The sequence below is a fragment of the Stegostoma tigrinum genome, chromosome 44 (genome assembly GCF_030684315.1).
Source record: "Stegostoma tigrinum isolate sSteTig4 chromosome 44, sSteTig4.hap1, whole genome shotgun sequence".
Lineage (NCBI taxonomy): Eukaryota > Metazoa > Chordata > Chondrichthyes > Orectolobiformes > Stegostomatidae > Stegostoma > Stegostoma tigrinum.
In genome coordinates, this window is record NC_081397.1 from 10002489 (window position 1) to 10023488 (window position 21000).

A 21000-nucleotide genomic window follows, 5' to 3' on the forward strand; every position below is an offset into this window, starting at 1 on the left:
GTTTAATGTGTTCCTTTTACTTGCTGCAGTTAAAGGGAGAAAATTGTGGGGAAAGGGGGAGGTGGGGAGAAACTAGTTTGTATCGCTCTCAGGGAGATGGATGGTCACAGATTACAAATTACACCACTGGTAGATGGACCGAGTGGCATCATTCTCTGCTCCTATTTATTTTCTTTTTCAGGAATGTCAGAGGTGAAATTGATTGAATTCCCAAAGTATTTCCCCTCCCAGACAGAAAGAGGTTGACTTTACATTTGGACCTGTGCGATGCATGTGAAGGTGTTTTCCATGTTTACTTTCTGTCAGTGGTTGTTACATATGTATATATAAATGAAACATTGTGTGCATTTATCTCCCAGATTATTCACATACGACTGAGATGCCAGGACCAGGCTGTTAGGAGGGGCTAAAATAATTCAAACTGATTCGCGCACTCGAGCCTGCAATTAAAATTTCTGGAAGTGAGGGTCGGGTGAGGGAGAGAAAGTCAGATGAGTGCAGGATGAAGGGAGAGAAAAGGATGATGACAGGAGAGAGACAGAGACAGACAGAGAGAGAGAGAGAGAGACAGATAGGGAGAGACAGATATAGAGAGATGATTACAGGACTGAGAGATGGAGTCACATTCAATGTTTTGGGCCCAATCACTTGCTGTGGCAGAGAATCCCACATGCTCCCCACTTTCTGGGTGAAGACATTTTTCCTCAACTCAGTCCTACGCTTCCCATTTAGACCGTCACCCCCTGGTTCTGGACTGCCCCATCGTGACTGGGAACATCCTTTATTGTTTGTCGGTATAGTCTGGATGGATCAAAAAGACTCTCCAGTACTGTGAGACATTCCTGATCACATGCCACCATCCAGATTTCATTTTTGCATCCATCAGTCAGACCATTCATAATAGGATTTGGGACGTCATGTTGCCATTGTACAGGACATTGGTCTGGCCACTTTTAGATTACTGTGTATAATTCTGGTACCTTAGGAAAAGGAAAGATATTATTAAATTGGACAGGGAGCAAAATGGATTTGCAGGTGAATGAGACTAGTTTATTATGGGAAGCCCAGTTGGCATGGACAAGTTATGCCAAAGGGCCTGTTTCTGTACTCTGTGACTCTATTACTTTTTTGTGAGATGTCACAAGCTTTCGAAATGAGCAAATTGACCAGGCATCTCAATTCTATGAAGCTTCATTCCCAGGACCCTCCCTTATCACCACTCTGTTTCTTTCTCCCACTTTCTCCTCTATTCTCTGTTGCAAAGTATTACCCAGCTCCATCCTGACATTCTGGGCTCAGCTTTCCAGTTGGACGTTAGTCCCTGCTGCCTGCCACTGGCTACGGGACTTCTAAAGCAAATGTACAAACTTGGGGCAAAAAGCATGATGTACCTGTTTGACAAACAAAAATCCTGCCCCAAAACCTGTGGCTACAGGGATTCAACCAGTAGATTTCTCTCCATAAGCAAATGACACATGATCGGGGGAGTTGGGGGTGGGGGGCATTTTTCAGAGTTTATAATCGAAACTGAGAGCATTCACAGGTGTAAGGCAAACTCTGTTTAAAAAAAAGGAAGAACTGCTTCGTATTTGGATGGCCATGGTACGTCGCAACAGTTAGGCTGAAAACGTTCCATTAAATGATGACATACAAAGCGTTATCGAGGTTGAAATCTCTTTTCCACAAACACAGCAGTGGCTGGATCAGTGGTTAGTTTCCAATCTGACAGATTTTTGTTTGGCTGAGGTAATAAGGGGATGGGGGCTAAAGGCAAGTTAATGGTGTGAAGGCACAGACTGAAAGGTGGAACAGGCTCAATGGGTGACATAGTGGCTCAGTGGTTAGCGCTGCTGCTGCACAATGTGAGGGATCCAGCTTTGACTTTAGCCTCAGGTGACTGTCCGTGTGAAGTCTGCACATTTTTCCTGTGATGGTGTGGGTTTCCTCCAGGTGCTCCTGTTTCCTGGTATGCTCCAATGGATGTGCAGGTTAGACATGCCCCTTCTCCCCAACCTTCGAGAAAAGCCATTCCTCCTCATGTCCATTTTCAATCTGCCCCAACCCCTTATCTTCACTTGATGACATCTCATTCTAGATTTTCCCACATGAGGAAACATCCTCTCTTCATCTCCTTTTTCAATCCCCCAACTTTAGCATTTTGGATCCCTCAGTTCGATCTCCCCTGATTCTTCTCAAGTCCAGAGAGTATCGGCCAAAACTGCTCAGTCTGTCTTCCCAAGCTAAATCATTGGAATTATTCAGTCTGTTATGGACAAGACTTGACCAGGGCAGACGCCCTCAAAATATTTTCAGAAGGTAGTCTCTACCCTAACTTTATTTTTAAAAGCGAACATGAAGTGCTTGTTTCAGATGCAATGCAATTGGGCAAACAACTCAATGTTAAGCAAAACAATGGATTTAAACACTGCAGTTAAAATGCAATAAAAGAAGGAAGAATTAAGAATAACTTAACTCTGTTGGTAATGTAACAGAACAGTAGATACAGTAACTATTGCTAATTAACTGATTCAAAATAGTAACATCCCATAAACACACTCCTTGACAAACATGTAAAATTGAGACACAGATTCTCACGTGCAGAACTCCAATCCAGGAGGGTAAGAAGTCAACAGAAAATACAGAGACAGCAGGAGCCGGGAGACATCCACTGAAGCTTCAAAGGCATTTGAGACCCCAATAGCTTCAGATGCATGTGAAATGAAATAAAACCGAGAAATCCTGATCTGAGAGCTGGCCACACTCATTCAGCCTGGACAAAATAAAACTCAAGCTGTTTAGTCAAGCGGTCTTCACCAGCGAGCTCGACACCTCTCATTCAATCTCTCTCTCAAAAGAAACCAGGACAAAATAATCTCTTAAAGCTACAGTATCATTACAAAGCTCTTTATCTCCAATGATGTTGGGGTGGGGAGAGGGGCAAGGCTATTTGTTTTGTAATTACAACCACTCTCCAGATCAGCGACTATTCCTGCCTCAGAAGTGGACGTGGTGGGGGGGCTGGTGGGGGGGTGCTTTCCTCGATGGCTGCTTTGTGATGCATTAGATTGGTAACAGCGTGGGTTCAATTCATACACCGGATGGGGTTACCGTGAAGGGCTCTCCTTTTGAATCTCTCCATCACCTGAGGCGCAGTGACCCTCAGGTTACATCACCATCCAATCCCCTCTCTCCAACGGGAGAGCAGCTCTAATGATCTGGTAAGACTGTGGTGAATTGACCATGATCTGTAATTGATGCACCAATTGCTTTTTAAACAGTAAATATCGGCAGAAAGCTGTACTTTGTACAAACCGTTATAGCGATCATGTATCTCTCTGAAGTTGACAGCTCACCCCCATAAAACCCACCCCCCAATGCCAACCTCCCACCCCACCCCGCCACCAGAAGTTTAGGTCATTAAGTAGATGCAGACCACTTTGGGAAGTTGGAAATCTTTGACGAGATTCACTTGGCAGGACTGCACCTGGAAAATGAACAGATTCTGTTTGAAGCTTTTCATCTTGCATCAATCAGGAGAAGGCAGCAAGAATGGCAAATTTCAAAATCTTAGCTGGATTATGGAGAGGGAGAGAAAGAGGAACAAACTTAATGTTGCAGGTGAGAAACACAAAGTTCTGGTGAAACTCAGCAGGTCTGGCAGCATCTGTGGAGAGAAAGAAACAAAGTTAATGTTTCAAGTCCAGTGACCTGTAATCAGGGTTGACCCTTTGAAATGAAAGAGCAAGCCATTCAGTCGTATTCATCGCTACAAGTTCTGAATAATGAAATGAAATGGGATGGATCACCCAGCATCGACCTAGGCACCGGAAAAGACAACTGACCTGAAACAGCCCTGTCAGCCCTGCCACATCCTGCTTCCTAACATGTGGGGGCTCATGTCAAAATCTGGAGAGTCAGCATTATACGCAGAATCATACCTTACAGACAATGTCCCAGACACCACCATCACCATCCCTGGAGATGTCATGTCCCACCAGCAGGACAGACCCTGCAGAGGTGGTGGCACAGTGGTATACAGTCAGGATGGAGTTGCCCCGGGAGTCAACATTTATTTCGGACAACAGGAGGACATAGTACGCCCTAACACACTGACCACATTCCCTACATCAAGAACATATCAGAACAGACAAGAAGTCTCCTAAGACCACTAGGAATCAGGGGAGAACACAAGCCCACAGCCACTTTACGATAAATACTCACAAGGATGAAAGTCCGCATTCTCACAACATGCAAAACCAATGTGGTCGACAAAATACCAAGCAACAACTGCTGAACCCATTACCTTAGACAGACAGGAAGGAAACTAGCCATCAGGACACATGAACATCTGCTAGCAGCAAAATGGCACAATAAACTCTTCTTAATATTGGTACACTGACAGTGAAGGCCATCAGTTTAACTGGGACAAGGTAACCATAGTTGTCCAAGCCAAACATAGACACACACGGGAATTCCAAGCAGCAGTCATTGAATTGAATTGGAAGAGGGAAATGTACACTGAGAGCTAACTGCTATATTGTTCATTTTGTTTCAAGGAGACACCGAAAGTTTGGGCACTGGAACATCAATCTGTTTGTTACCGCATTACAACTGCTTAATGTCTGAGTGTGGTCCCTTCTGGCCTGGGTCTCTGGGGCAAGAAGCCATTCGCTCTGGGTCCAGCATTGTTCATACGAGGAGCATTGTCATTTCCTGTTTCTGTGGTGACTGGAAGTTCGGTGGAGGGACAGGTAATGGTGAGGAAGCAGCGAGGCTGCCGAAGGAATTGAACAGGCTCGGAGAGAGGGCAAAGATATAGCATATGGAATACAATGGGGAAAAGTGTGAGGTTATGCACTTTGGTGGGAATAGAGGCATCGACCATTTTTCAAAGGGGGAAGTCTTCGGAAATCTAAAGCCTTACTTCAGGAGTCCTACTTCAGGATTCTCTTAAGGTTAACATGTAAGTTCATTCGGCAGTTCATTTCAAGAGGGCTAGAATACAAGAACAGATGTACTACTGAAGCTGTATAAGGCTCTGGTCAGATCGGATTTGGAGTATTGTGAGCAGCTTTGGGCCCTGTATTTCAGGAAGGATGTGCTGGCCTTGGATGGGGGTCCACAGGAGATTTACAAGATCCCAGGAATGAAGGGCTTGTCTACTGAGGAGTGGGGAGGACTGTGTGTCTGTGCTCAATGGAGCTTAGAAGGATGAGGGAGAATCCGATTCAAACTTACGAATACTGAGAGGCCTGGTTAGAGACCATGACATGAGGGGCACAGCCTTAGCATGAAGGGATGATCTTTTCGAACTGAGATGAGCAGGAACTTCTTCAGTCAGAGGGTGGCGAATCTGCGGAACTCATTGAATGTCTTTAAGACAGTGATAGATAGGTTCTTGATTGGTAAAGAGATCAAGGCCGAGGGGGAGAAGGCAGGAGAATGGGGTTCTCGGCCACAATCATATGGCAGAGCGGACTCGATGGGCCAAACAGCCTGATTTTGCTATTATCATATGGGTCTTACATTGACTCTTACTGAGTGACCTGTAATGGATTACACACTTTAGAACCTCAGATAAGAGCTTTCTGTCGCTACTGTCTGTACCACCCACACTAAAATGCGCTCAGGCTACTGATTGACCAATACAACTTCAGGGCTAGGAGCAGGAGGAGACCATTCAGCCTCTTGGGTGCCTGTGGCCCCATTTGATACGGCACAGCTGATCCTATCTTGGCCTCAGATCCAGTTTCCTGCCCCTACTCCCATTCCCCATCATAGATTACAAATCTGTCTGTCTCCTCCTCCAACTTATTCAGTGTCCCAACATTCCCCACACACTCGGGAACAGCAGTACACACAGCACAGCAAATTCCCCAGATTCACATCCCTCTCTCCCTTGGAGAGAAGCCATTCCTCCTTATCTCTGTTTTCAATCTGTACCACCACCTTCTCCTGAAATGTTGAACTCTTGTGCTAGATAGTCCCACATGAGCAATCATTCTCTTTCCTTCTCCTTTCCATCTTATATCCCTCAGTTAGATCTTCTCTCATGCTTCTAAACTCCAGAGATTATTGGCCGAAACTGCTCAATCTCTCCTCATAAGACAAACCCCTTACCTCAGAAAATGACATGGACAAAATCGCGTTACATCTAAGTAGTATACTGGATGTAGAACACACATCCCAAAGTGAGCTAGTCACAGTGTCGGAGAGGTCTCCAGTGCCAATAAAAGGCCCATCGAGCCTGTGCCAGTTAAAAACAACCACGTCACCATTCTCTAATTCCATTTCCCCAGCACTCAGCCCATTGCCTTGGCATCCCAAGTGCACATCAAAATCCATCTTCAATGTGATGAGGGTTTCTGCCTCTCCCACCTTCGCAGGTAGCAAGTTCCAGGTTCCCCACCAGCCTCTGGGTGAAAACGTTGTACCTCATTGGTCCCTCCATCAAGGAGGAAACGTTTCTTCCTGCTCACCCAATCTATGGTCCCTCATCATTTGATACATCCCAATCGTGTCCAGCATCTCAATCTCCTCTGCTCTGACGATAAGAACCCCAGTCTGTCCAATCTCTCTCCATCACTGGCACTCTCCAGTGTCGAAGGCAACATCCTGGCGAATCTGCCTCTACACCCTCTCCCCATGCATTTAGATACATTATATCAGTAAAGTGTCTTTTCTTTTATTTACAGCTCACTGTGATGTTGCATCAGGCGGGAAACATGTAAGTTATTTTGCAGTGAAAAAGCTGGCAGTTAATTTTTAACCTGCAAAGTTATGTTTTTAGCAGGTGGTTCATGTAGAGTCACCGTTGTCTCCTTAGAGAGAGAGAGAGAGAGAGAGAGAGAGAGAGAGACAGAGAGACAGAGAGAGGGACAGAGAGAGGGACCGGGAGGGGGACAGGGAGGGGGACCGGGAGGGGGACAGGGAGGGGGACAGGGAGGGGGACAGGGAGGGGGACAGGGAGGGGGACAGGGAGGGGGACAGGGAGGGGGACAGGGAGAGGGACAGGGAGAGGGACAGGGAGAGGGACAGGGAGAGGGACAGGGAGAGGGACAGGGAGAGGGACAGAGAGAGGGACAGAGAGAGGGACAGAGAGAGGGACAGAGAGAGGGACACAACAGCAACAAGTGTTTTACTGTTTAACCTGAGGGTCACCACATCTAAGGCAAAGGGCGACGATCATTCCCAGCAAACTCAACCAGTGCAGAAACTGAACCACACGCTTTCAGCACGACCAGACAGTCAACTGAGCTAAGGAAGCCCTACACGGCAAAAACACTGGGCAGCACGGTGGCTCAGTGGTGAGCACTGCTGCCTCATATTGTGTGTGTGGTTTCCACCGGGTGCTCCAGTCTTCTCCCATTGTCTAAAGGTGTGCAGGTTCGGTGGATTGGTCATGCTAAATTGCTCAGAGTGTCCAGGGGTGGGTAGATTAGGGAGATTAACCATGGGAAGTGAACGGGTTCGAGGAGTGGGTCTGTGTGGGATGCTGTTCAGAGGGTTGGTATGCACTCAATGGGCTGAATGGCCTACTTCTACAATGGAGGGATTCCACTGCTGTCGATGTTTGGCTCAATGGTGTGGGGCAAATTATACTGACCTGAACATCGCACTTTGATATGATTCATTTTCAATTTCTGAAATAATGGGGAGGCAATATCCTATTCTGTCAGATGGCTGGGATATACTGTGAGGACTTGAATTTAAATCTTGCTGTGGCATGCGGTGGATTTTGACTTCTACTTTAAACAAAACAGATCTGGAGTTAAGACTCTAATGATGACCATTGTAAGAAGCAAAGAACAATCTGGTTCACTGGTGAAGACTGACATGAGAAGTTATTTCTTCTCTCAGGGAGATAAGAGACTTTGGAACTCCATGCTACAGGGAGCTGTGTGTATTTGTTGCAGCAGGGGGATGGCAGATTTAAGGCTGAGATTGACAGATTCTTGATCAACTGGGAAATCAAAGGGAAGGGCAGGAAAGTGGACATGAGGAATGTTGGATCAGCCACAGTCCTATTGAATAGTGGAGCAGGATCGAGGGACCGAATGGCCTACTCCCATTTTTGTCTCTGATGGTTCTTATGGGAGCAAAATCTGCCATTCTCACCTGATCTGCTCTGCACGTGATTCCTAACCCTTTGCAAACTCCTCATTGCCTTCAGGCCGAGCACGTCGATCCATTCAAGGATATTTTGAGATTGGCATCCACTTGCCACATCCTGTTCAGAATACAGAGAAATAACATTCGTCATAATCCGTTTCAACGTTGTTCCAACTGTGTGCTTTTCTAAGAGGAACTGGTCTGTGTAACAACCCCAGATGTTCACAGCTCATGCCATACACTCTCAGTGTCTTCCAGATAAAGTTTGTTATTCTCACCATCCACTCCCTCCATATCCCCACGTTCACCAGCCACCCCCTCCGAATGTCCAGCTTGTAGACTCAACACTGAGATGATTGAAACAGTTTAATGTAGATCAGAGTGACATGATCTGCTTTGGGCGCAAAACCAGGAAACTGGGTTTTTATCCGCCGGATTGGGATGTGGGGGTGCTCCAAGACCTGGATGTACCTCATGCACCAGTCACTGACAGTGAGCATTACAGGAGCAGCAGATGGTGAAGAAGGGAAATGGGATGTTGGCCTTCATAGTGAGAAGGTTCCAGTCCAGGAGCAAGGCTGTCTTGCTGCAATTGTACAGGGAGAGACGACTTCTGCTGTATTGTGTCTGCAGTCTGGGGTCTCCGTCTCTGTGGAATGATGTACTGGCTATGGAGGGAGTGCAGCTGAAGTTTCCCAAACTGAATCCTGGGATGGCAGGTCTGATGGGCAAGGAAAGACTAGATTGGTGAGGATTATATTCACTGGAGTTTAGAAGATTGAGGGTCGATCTCATAGAAACCTGTGAAACTTCAATGGGACTTAATAGGGGTAAACACAGATATTGCTGATGGCTGGAGTGGGGGCTGAGGGCACGTGAGTCCACACTCAGGGGGTCACAGTCTAAAGGAGATGGGGAAGGGCTGAGGGTGGGGAGAAATGTCTTCACCTAGAGGGTGGCGAGCCAATGGGATTCCCTGTCACAGAAAGTAGTCGGGACCAGAGCAGCGACTGTTGTTCAATTAGTTGCATGGAGTTCTTAGGGGCAAAATGTCTTGTACAGCCACATCATAACATCCCAACTCCTACACTCAGTGTTGGAACTGATGAAGGCAACTGTTCCAAACTTGCCGTCCGCCTGGGACTCCACTTTATGCAACTATGTGCCTGCACCCTTCGATCCCTCTGTTTGACAACACTCCGCAGGGCCCTACCATTAACCTGCCCTGGTTTGCCTCAGCAAAAATGCAACATCTCTATATTTGTCTAAATTAAACTCTACCTGCCAGTCCTCGGCCCATTGGCCCAGTTGATCAAGTTCCCGTTGTACTCTGAGATAACCACCTTCACTGTCCATGAGGCCACCGATTTTGCTCCTGCTCCTCATTTACTATGTTTCTGTATTGTCCTATTTTCAGGCTGAGCAAGCAGACCAGCAACCATCCTGCATCACATACACCACCCTGAGGCACACAGATATGCGAGGGGATGAGGAACCAGGTCAAGGTGAAGAGGGAAATGTTTCTGTCAATCTTCCGCGGACATTGTGAGACAGCACAGAAGAATCCCTTCAATGCCTCACAAATTGATGGATAGTAATTGTTCCTTCCAGCAAATAAGGGGGAGAAGGAAGAGAGGACAGAGGAGCGTCAGGTTTCTGCAGCTGATAAATGGCTAAGCTTTGTTCCCATTCACTCAGCCGGACATCAACTCCAAACATGAATTTGCCTTGAGAAGCCATCGGAATAACTGTCTCTCACATAACTCTGAGTGGGCCAATTTCATCTGCTGTAACATGATCTGATCCATGATCGCAGGGGTTTGACATTTTGTGCTGTCCATTCCGAACTTGAATAACTATTTAATCTCCCAGTTAGTGGGTCAGGACAGATGACATAAAGAACTGAATCTACTCTGCATTTATTTTTTAAACTGTGGTGAGCTGGAAATAATTCTAGGCAGGATTGTTCTCCAGCCCCATCTACATTACCCTCTAAACTTCATACTTTTCAAATATATATCCAGCTCTCTTTTCATACCTCACATGGAATCCACCTCCACCACTCTCCCAGGCAGTGCATTCCAAATCCTAACAATGCTCCGAGTAAAGATGTTTCTCCTCATCTCACTCCTCGCTGTCTTGGTGACAATATTGAAATTGTGACCCCTGGTTACTGACATAGTGGAAATAGAGTATTGAACTTCACTCTCTCAAAATTCTTCACAATTGTGAACACCTCCATCAGGTTTCCTTTTAATCTTCTCTGCTCCAAGGGGAATAAGCCTGATATCATTAATCTTTCCTTGTCAGTAAAATCCTGCTATCATTCTCGTAATCTTCTTTGAACCCTCCCCGGAGGCTTCTTCCTTAAATAAGGTGTCCAGAACTGAACACAAATCTAGTCTGAGCAATGTGGTCTTAGCAATGATTTGTAGAGGTGTAGCATTACGTCCTTCCTTTGAGACTCAATGCCTCTATCTTTAAATTCAAAGATCCTTTGAACCTGCTTCACAACTGTTTCAACTTGCCTGGCCACCTTCAAAGATTAATGCATATGAACCCCAAGATCTCTCTGCTCCAATACTCCGCTCAAAGCTGTACCCTTAAGCTTGTATTGTTTCTATGTGTCTTTATTCGCAAAATGCACGAGCTCATATTTTTCTGCATTGAAATTTATCTGCCAGGTCTCTGCCCATTTGGCCAACTTGTCAATGTCCCTGTGAAGTCACTCAGTATCATCCGCACAATTCACTCTTCTCCCTGGCTTAGTATCACCTGCGCATTTAGAGATTTTATCCTCAATACCCAACTGCAAATCATTTCTACAATCAATATATTTATCTACATATACCTGTCCGTTTCTCATATGTAAATGTATGACTGTATTTACCAGCCTGTATCTCTTAGTTTCTGCTCTGAGAATTGAGAGTGACAACATTAATCTGTATCTGTCAGTTTCTGTTGTGTGAATATGAGTTCCCAGTCTATGCCTCTCCGTTTCTGCCTTGTCAGTGTGTAAATGTACTTATCGAAGTACACCTGTCAGTTCCTGCTTGGTGAATGTGTGAGTGCTGTTGCCAACATGTACCTGTGAGATTCTGCTCTGTAAATAGGAGAGTCTAGTTAACAGACTATACTTGTCAGTTTGTGCTCTGTGAAACTGGGAGTGTAGTTATCATTGCGTATGTCCGTTTTAGCTTTGAGAATGAGGGTGAAGTTATTCATCTCTCCCTGACAGTTCCTGCAATGCGAATGCATGACTGACATTAGCAGAAACCAAGAGAGACTGATAACTACAGTCACACCTTTACATTGTAGTCAATGTGTTGTCATCATTTGTGTGTTTCTGCAATACGAACAAGTGGGTGTAGTTATCAATCTGTACGTGTCAGTTTCTCCTCATGTATCAAAATGGCTAAGTCTCTGAAGGCCAGTATTATTCTCTGTGACTGTACAAATCACTCTGTGATAGTTATTGTTAGGGTGTTGAGGCTGGCTCTGAATCTCTTCTGCATTGTGTGATTTATGAGTTGAGTGTCAGTCCGTGTGGTAGGTGAGGGGGCGGTGAGGAAGTTCAGGACATGGGGTGACAACAGGAGGGGAACTGCTTTATTCTGAGAACCATTCTGACAAATTGTCACATATTTCCTATTTGGTCAGACAGCCTGAGATCTGTGGTATCACTGATTAAACTGCTTGTTTCTCACCAAAAACAGAATCACAGATATGGTACAGCATAGGAGCAGACCATTCAGCCCACTGTCTCTGTACTGGGAATTTTTTATGCATCAGTTCCACAGTAATTGTTAGGAATGTGAACTTCATCTACTCATTGTCAGCGTCTATTTGTGAAGGCCAATATGACATTAGTTCTGTGGATATCTGGCTTTTCATCACGATCGTGGCAGTTTTGGTATGTTTCCCACAGTCTCAGGGAGAGTACATGGATCTCATTCTCGTATGTTCAGTTGTGGTTTGTGTCGGAGTAGTAAACTCTGTCAAACTCTTTTCAATTGCACTGAACTGCATTGCATTTCAGTCTCAGTTTGTTTTTACATTGTGCATGAGGTTGAGTGCGCAGTAGAATCTATCTGTCACTACTGGGCACTGTGATAGTCCAATATCCTCAGGTGTAATCAGAGATTTTGAGAGTCAGTTCATATCTGGAAATTACTGAGAGGCCGTACTTCATTCTTTTCCTTTTAGCATCCACTGGCTGTGTGTGAGTGAGTTTTCCCTCGTGCTGCCAGTCTGTATCTCAGTTCCCGTCTCCTGTCGTGAATGGGAAACCACCGAAGATCTTTAATTGTTGGTGCCTGTGGGAATCATGTGCAAGTGAAAGGCAACACACTGCTACAGAAGGGACTCTGTGCTGTTCCTCAGATTCAAGACTGGAAACACAATGGGCCTTTGTAACTTGTATAGTGTAGAGTTGAACGGGGATTAATGATATAAAGTGTTGACTGTCAGAATAACATCCGTTTCTTTTTCAGTGTGTAGTGATATGCTTTTCTGAGTAATGCTAAAGTAGCAATCAGTGTAAACTGTGAAAGCCAATGGCAGTGAACAATTCAACTGCATTGCAGCTGCCTGACCACACAGTGTCGCTTGGACAGAAAAGACAAACGGAGAACTTACTCCCTGATGTAGACAGGACATGACCCTGCTCTGTGCCGTGATGGTGGAAGCAATTACTGGTACTCTTGTGTTGTTCTATGGGAGGGAAGTGGGAAGGAAAAGGAAGTTTATTTTCTGTCTTGCAGTGCAGCAGATTTAAAGTGTGAAACTCAATTTATTGAACAATCAACACTGTTCAACTCTGCTTTGAAACAAAAGGAGTGTTTCACAAACCTACCAAGCAAACCAATTTTGTCTATTTTTATTTTGTGCACTGCTTCGAAAGGTAACCACTTGATTAAACTGATTTATTGTGAAAATTGTTTTCAGATATCTTGGTATTTCTCTGCAATACATTCTAGGGAGGGCCAGGAGGAATGTCAGGCTCTTTTTGGAAAATTGAGATTAATTTTGAAAGAGGTACTCGAGGTTTCTTGCTGGGCTGAAAAAGATAAAGCAAATTCTATTCCTGAAAGGTGAAGAAAAGGAGAATGATGTTGCGATAAAGGTGGGGATGGCAGCTTCTCTGCTGCTATCATACATTTATGTGAATGAAATGTTGAATGAATGGGATGAGAATTCTCGGTGCAGACTCAATAATGTGAAGGACTGCAGGCCTCTCTGACAATGGTTCTGTGAGTCGAAATCATTCCAGATGTGACAGTTTCTGTTGCTTGCAATGTATACGGTATTGCATGGCTATTATATGTTGGAAAGTGTGTTGGAATGGTATATATATTTGATAGTGAGAGAGAGAGAGAGAGAGAGAGAGAGAGAGGAGGGTGCAAGAGAGGGAGTGAGAGTGTATATTAACAATTCTCTCGTTGTCAGTCTTTTTGTGACTATTGTGACAAATATTCATTAAAATAATAATTCTGTCTGCCTGTTACTGCTAACTGAAATGTTTGCTTCAATATCTGTACTCCATATCTACTTCCCATATGGTTGGTCAAACTAACAGTATCATCTATTTGTTCACTTCCCTGTAACACGAAAAGTACATTTACTAAATGCAGATTTCATGCTGTTCCTGTGTAGATATTTTGGATGAGGATTCAGTCTGTCATTCCTCCAAAGTGAAATTGTTTAGAACTGGGTGGCTGGAAGTGACAGTACAGATTAAAGATATACACTGGTATTTCCTCAATGGTGTTTGACTCTTGGTTAGAACACATCTCTCTGGAAATTACATTCAATGTGTGAGATTGAATCTGCTATCACTGTGGCTAGGATATTCTATGCTCTGACAGTGTAACATACCTGGTGGTTGTTGTAAGATGCTGGTCACAATTGGCTTTGTACTGAGAAAACACTAAATTGTCCTGGTCCTTCAAGTATTGGCCTGGAGGAAGAAGGAATACCTCCTGTAAACTAACATCAGTTGAGATTGATCACATTGATATTGCCAATGTAACATTCAGTTAATTATTCATTAGGATTGTTTGTTTCGAGCTACTTATTTGAACAGAACCACGGTCTGATTCTACTCCTAGCCTGAGCTGCTCCTTGTCTATTTTTTTTTCTTAAAATTCGAATACCCGGTTGAGTGAGATCCAAAAGCTAACCAACACTGATACAGCTGCATGAGTGGGGCTACATACTGCAAGTGGGTATATGGATATGTGAGTTTCGTTATCCATCTATATCTGTCAGCTCCCACTTGTTGAATGCGTGAGTGTCGTTACAAATATGTACCTGTCAGTATATGCTCTGTTAATTTTTTTTAATAAATTCAAATGTAGCGAGAGACAGTGAAATGCTCTGTTTACGAGCAGTACAGGCCGATCACAGTCAGCAAGGATGTACAGAACAAAACAACTCAGAGAGGAATGCAGGTTACATTTCACAGGGTGCGCACTCGGAGATATCAACATTGGCAAGATCATCATTATTTGAGGCTAAAGAGTCCATTCATCAATTTAATAATGAACAGGAAGAAGCTGCCCCTGAACCTGTTCGGGCTTCTGTATCTTCTGCCTGATTCAAGAGGTTGTAGGAGATTATTCATCCCTGGAACATCTATACAACAAAACCACCTACATCAGACTCCTGCTCATTGAACGCGGAGCTGTAGTCAACACTGTTATCCTGTGCAGACTGATCTCAAAACTCTGTGACCTTGGTCTCGGCTCCACCCACTGCAAATGGATCCTCAAATTTCTAACCCATAGACTGCAATCAGTGAAGACAGACAACTGCATCTCCTCTACAATAACACACAACACTGGAGGCCACCCGCCAAGGATGCAACCTCAGGCCCCTACTGTACACGCAACACTGTGGGGCCAATTTCCAAATGAACACCATCGACAAACTTGATGATGACACGATCATAGTGGGACACATATGGAACAACCAGGAGTCAAAACCCAGAAGGGAGATAGAGGGCTTGATGACATGGTGCAGTGAAGGCGACCTCTCTCTCAATGTTGGAAAAACTAAAGAACTGACCATTGGCTTCAGAAAGAATGGGGGAGCACCACCATCACCGCCGCCCTGCCCCGCATCCCCCTGCCCCACTCCCCCACCCCCATCCCGCCCCCACCCCACCCCCTGCCCCACCCTCGCTTCCCACAGAATCCTTGGATAAATCCCATCAGGCCCAGGGGAATTACCTATCTTCACCTTCCTCAAAGTTCTTGGCACATCTTCCTTCCTAATATTGGAAGGCTGGAAGAGGTCAGACTGTTTCATACTGTTAAAAAAAATCCTTAAGAATCCTCCGATCCTTCAGCCACTTCACTTCAATCAATGACCTCTGATTTTTGAACAGTTTCTCCAAGGGAAACAGGTTCCTCCTGTCGACTCTGTCTCTTCTTTTCACAGTTTCGTTTTCTTCAATCATGACACCCCTCAGCCTCCTCTATTCCAAGCAATATAACTCCACCCTCTGCAATCTCTCCTCGGAGCTACAATCTCCAGCCCTGGCAACATTCTGGTAAATCTCCTCTGCATTCCCTCCACAGCAATTACATCCTTCCTGTAATATGGTGACCAGAACTGCACACAATACTCCAGTTGCAGCCTCACCATTTCCGGATACAGTTTCACAGTTATATCCCTACGTTTGTAGTCCATACCACTGTCAATGAAGGGGAACATTCTACATGCCTTGTTTATAATTCTAAATGCCCGTACTGCTACCTTCAGGGACCTGTGCGCCTGCACACCAGATCTCTCACTTCATCTACCGTTCTCAATATACTCTCAATTATTTTCAATTCCATTTACTGTTTGAGCTTCCAAAGTGCATTATCTTGCACTTATCAGAGCTGAACTCCATCTGCCACTTTCCTGCCAACTCCACTAAACTATCTGTACCATTTTGCATCTTACAATTATCCTCTACACTACCCACTACATGGCCAAGTTTGTGTTGTCTGCAAACTTCTCAAATAAGCCCACCACATTCAAGTCCAAATCATCAACGCAGAAAACAAACAGCAGGGGTTCCAACACTGAGCCATGCTGAGCACCACTTGAAACAGCTTTCTATTCACAAAGGCAGCAATCAACCACTACATTTTGTTTCCTGTTACTGAGCCATCTTTGGACACAATTCAACATACTGCCCTGTATCCCAGAGGCTCTTACTTTTTGAACCAGTCTACCATGTGGCACTTTGTCAAATACCTTACTAAAATCCATACAGATGGCATCCGATGCACTTCCCTCACACATTCACATCACAGAAACTGACAACTACAGACTGATAACTAAACTGATATATCCACATTGTAGAAACTGACAGAGACTGAATGATAAATATGTTTACATATTCACACAGAAGTAGTTAGTCACTGCCTATTTCTGCGATATAAGTATGAGCTTATTTATCAATCTGTTTATATTAGTTTCTGCCATGTGAATATTTGAGTGCAGTTATCAGTTATCTGTCAGTTTATGTACTGTGCATATGAGAGTGCAGTAATTAATCTCTAGCTGTAAGCATCTGCTACTTCAAAACATGAGTATAATTATCAATCCTTACCTGTTAGGTCCTGATATGTGAATGCATGAGTGCTGTGATCAATTTGTTCTTGTCCTTGTGCTCTGTGAAATGTAGTTTTAAAATTTGTCCCTGTCAGTCTGATATGTGAATGCATGAGTGTATTTACCACTCTGTACCTGCCGGTTTCAGGTCTGGGAATATATAAACATAGTTCTCAATTTTTATCTGTCAGTTACTTCTTTGTCAATATGTGAATGATGTTAGCTGGAACTAACTGATAGCAAGTGATATGTTAATATGTGAGTACAGTTCTGGATCTGTACCAATCAGGTTCTGCTCTTTGAATATGATTTCAGTTATCAATTTATGCCTGTCAGTTTCTGCTCTGTCAATCTTGGAATATAGATATCAATACATAATTGGCAAACTCTGTTCTGTGAAAATTAATTTAGTTATTCAAACGTACTGTTCAGATGATGCCAAATGAGCCTGGGCATGATATTTTTATTTTGTCCATGTCAGTTTCTGCTATGTGCATATGTCAATGTCATTATTATTCTGCACCTGTCAGTTTCTGGTTTGTGAATGTGAGGATTCAGTTATTAATCCCTACCTGTCAGTTTCAGCTAAAAGAATGAGAGTTTCACTGCTGATTTCTGCCTGTCAGTTTCTGCTCTGTCTATGTGAGTTTAACAATCAGTCTATTCCTCTCAGACTGCTGTGTGAATATGTTTGTGTAGTTATCAATCTGTACACTTTCAGCCTCTGCTTTGTGAATATGTTTGTGGAATTCTCAGTATATCACTTGCAGTTTCTGTTATGTCAATATATGAATTTAGTGATCAGTGAATACCTGTCAGTTTCTTCTGTGTGAATATGTACATGTCATTGTCAATCAGTACCTACAGCAGCAGATGAGTGTAGTTATTGGTCTATGCCTGTCAGTTTCTGCTCTGTGCATCGGTGAGTGAACTTACCAATCTGTCCCCATCAGTTATTTGAAACCAAGACTATTACAAACAATCATTTTGCTTTGGGAATGTGTGATTTTACCCATCAATTTCCACCTGTGAGTTTCTGGCTTTGAATAGGCAAATGCATTTATCAATGTGTACCAGGCAGTTTTTATTCTGTGAATTTGTATGTAACAACATTATTCTTGCTGTCAGTATCTGCAACATAAATGTGAGGCTGCATTTCCCCATCTCTCCAGTCAGTTTCTGCTGTGTGGATGGCCAAGTCAAATTATCAGTCCATGTCCGTTCCTGTTATTTGAATGTGAATATGTGATTCATCATCAATTTTCTTTTGTGTGTTTCTGGAATGTGAATGAGTCAGTGTAGGTATCAATCTGTATCTGTCAGTTTCTACTGTTTTGTATCAATGTGCCTTGATTCTCTTGCAGCCAGTAATATTCTCTGTGACTATGCAACATATTCTGACATAGCTAATAGGGCATTGAGACTGGGTATTAATCTCTTCGGCATTTTGAGACTTCTGAGTTCGTTATCAGTTGGCAGGATCTAGGAGGGGTCATATAAATGGGACTGGTTTCCTATGAGAACCATTCTGAATCAACAACACAATTTACAGTTTATGTGCTGAGTATGGGTTTTATATACCGATCGTATCAGATGCTGATTCTCTGTCTCAGTACGGGATTTGTTTTTTCAGGTTTCCGTAGATTCATTTTTTTTGTATTGGACATTGTTAGTGCTCTTTCTTAAAGATTTTGTTCTGCACCTCTCTGTCTATTTCTATGTTATATTTTTAAACTAATACTCTAGACAACAGAATATCATTTACGTCATCACCAGGATCAGAATCAAGATGGGATGCAGCGTGGAAGCAGACCATTCAGCCCACTGTGCTTGCACTGGGACATTACATTCTGCATACTAGTTTCCAGTAATTGTTGGAATTGAGAACTTCTTCCACTCACTGCCAGTGTTTGTTAGTGCCAATTTGACATTAGTTCTCCAGTTATCAGCATTTGAATAGCTGCAGTGCTAGCTTCATGATGTCTGCAACCATCTCAGGTACAGCAGATATTCACGGACTCTGTCTGATTGAGGGATTAATATTACACTGACATTTGTCCGTACCATGAGGACTAACATGATTGTGCTGTAGGGAAGGTCGAGATGAACATCAAGCCCTTTGTCAAAAATTGAAACAAAAAATTGAAAGAGATACACAATGTTTCTTGCCAGACTGAAGCAAAAAAAAGAAATATTTACTCCTGTAAGGTGAAGAAATGATAAGGGTGAGGATAGCAGTTCCTCTTCAGCCTCAATACATTCATGGAAATAGAATGCTGGCTGATTGGGATTTTAAAAGTTGTTCACCATTTTAAAAAAATGGTGCGGATGCAACGGGCTGATGGGCCTTTCTCTTGTGCTGTAGAGTTCTGTAACTTGAGGGTGTTAGTGGAGATCATTTTGAGTCTATCATTTTCTATGATTTGCAGTGAACACAAAATGATTTGGTTGTTCCACATTGACTGACTGAAGGTCTATGTTACAGAGTGTGTGTGTGTGTGTGTGTGTGTGTGTGTGTGTGTGTGTGTGTGTGTGTGTGTGTGTGTGTGTGTGTGTGAGAGTGAGAGAGGAGGAGAGAATTATTCATCAAAGGATTAATTCTGTCCTTCTCAGTCACTGATAAACTTCATATAAACATGTTTCATCCACTTTAGTAACTCTTGGTGCACAGGTTCTTCCCATTTCTGTACTTAACATCTCACTGAGGTATGGCTTTGAAACTATGTTACAGCATGATCTATTGTTTGTCTTGATTGTAACTTGGAAAATGCCCTTGTTCAATGCAGATTTAATGCTGTTCCTGAGCGTCTATTTCGGATGACCAATCAGTCTATCCATCTTCAAAACTTGTGTCAACGTCAATGGGCTACATACCTGCTGATTGTTAGCAGTAACTGGTCAGACTTGGCTTTGCACCAAGGAAATACAACATCATCCTGGTCCTTCAAGTATTTGCCTGGAGGAAGTCAACATACAGAAAGTCTGACCGTATTGAACTAATCAACATAACATTAAGTTCATAATCATTGGGACGTGTGTTTGTTTTTAAAAGAAGAAAACTAGAAAATTGAACAGAACCAGAGGCTTTGTTCTCTGTTCTCCAGATCTGCTCCTTTTCTGGGGATTCTCATTGTACTTGTTTTCCTGAAATAATTCGAAATCAACTGAGTGAGGTCCAGCAACTGAGCAACAACTGCACTTTCATAAATGAGGCTATCCGAAGGAGCAGGCATGCATACATACACAGTTCAATATCAGGCTCCCAACACACTACCTGTGAAAAGGAAGAGCAAAGGGCGCTATTTTAAATATTTCAGGTGAGAAATTTAACCTGGGGACTCAATTACCTGTCCTTTTCAGGGTTATAACATGCCTCTAGTCTGTGTTTCCACTGTTCACGGCACTATGTCCAAAAACAGCGCGAAACTGAAGCCGAACAATGAACTTCCATCAGTGTTTAGAAGACTAAAAGCTACAAGCCTGACCCCCAGCAGCAGCTTCTTGCCGCTGTGTCTCCCTCCGCAGGCCCACACACAGCCCGAGAAAGGCTTCTCTCTCCCCGCCCCCAGGCCGCTCATTCCAAGTTCCGGAACCAGTTCCTGCTCCGCTCCGCCTCTTACCAACAGCCCCCGGTTCTCCCTGAACTGAGCCCGAACCAATGCCGGTCTCGGAGCCCCCTCTGTGTCCCAGACTCACATCTCGATGCGCTGCTGGAAGGAGCCTGCTGTTCCCTCGCTTCCCTGGGCGCTGGTCTCTCCATTGCGGCCTGTTTCAAACAAACCTCTTCCACTCACTGAGCCAATGGCAGCGCTGGGGGAGGGCCTCACGCATGCGCTCCTCTGGGTTGAGTGTGACAAAGGGAAATGCAGGGTTGCAGGGAAAGGGCGGTGCAATGGGTCTGGGAGGCGATGCTCTTCAGTGGGTCGGTGTGGAATTTTAGTTGGGCTGAAGTGTCTGTTTCCACATTGTAGGGATTCTATGATGATTCTATGAAGCGTGCTGCAGATTAGGCGCATAATTACGAACTACATGCCAATGTTTTGTTATGCTCATGTCACCTCCCTTACTGTTTTCATATAGAAAAAAAGTTAGAGCATCATTTTGAATGCTTCCTCCCGCAGTCCAAAGGTGTGAAAGCTATGCTATTGGCTATGCTAAATTGCCCGTGGTGCCCAGAGATGTTTGGGTTTGGTGGGTTAGACATGAGAAATAAAGGGTAGGGGAATAGGCCTGGGTAGGGTGCTCTTCAGAGGGGCGCTGAGGACTTGTTGGGCCAAA

General features: G+C 44.0%; 1 long non-coding RNA gene across 3 annotated transcripts; it reads right to left on the minus strand.

Moving 5' to 3' along the window:
- Positions 1 to 3400: 3400 nt before the first annotated feature.
- LOC132207073 (uncharacterized) lies at positions 3401 to 20510 on the minus strand. 3 transcript variants are annotated; one of them, XR_009443306.1, is made up of 5 exons: positions 20070 to 20316; positions 19597 to 19678; positions 13990 to 14071; positions 8119 to 8230; positions 3401 to 3664 (listed from the first exon to the last, which is right to left on the minus strand). It is a non-coding gene; the product is annotated as an uncharacterized LOC132207073 (long non-coding RNA). The 3 variants fall into 3 exon arrangements; XR_009443305.1 differs by lacking the exons at positions 13990 to 14071; positions 20070 to 20316 and adding an exon at positions 20343 to 20510; XR_009443304.1 differs by lacking the exon at positions 13990 to 14071 and having other exon boundaries at positions 20070 to 20307.
- Between the last annotated feature and the right edge of the window lie 490 nt (positions 20511 to 21000).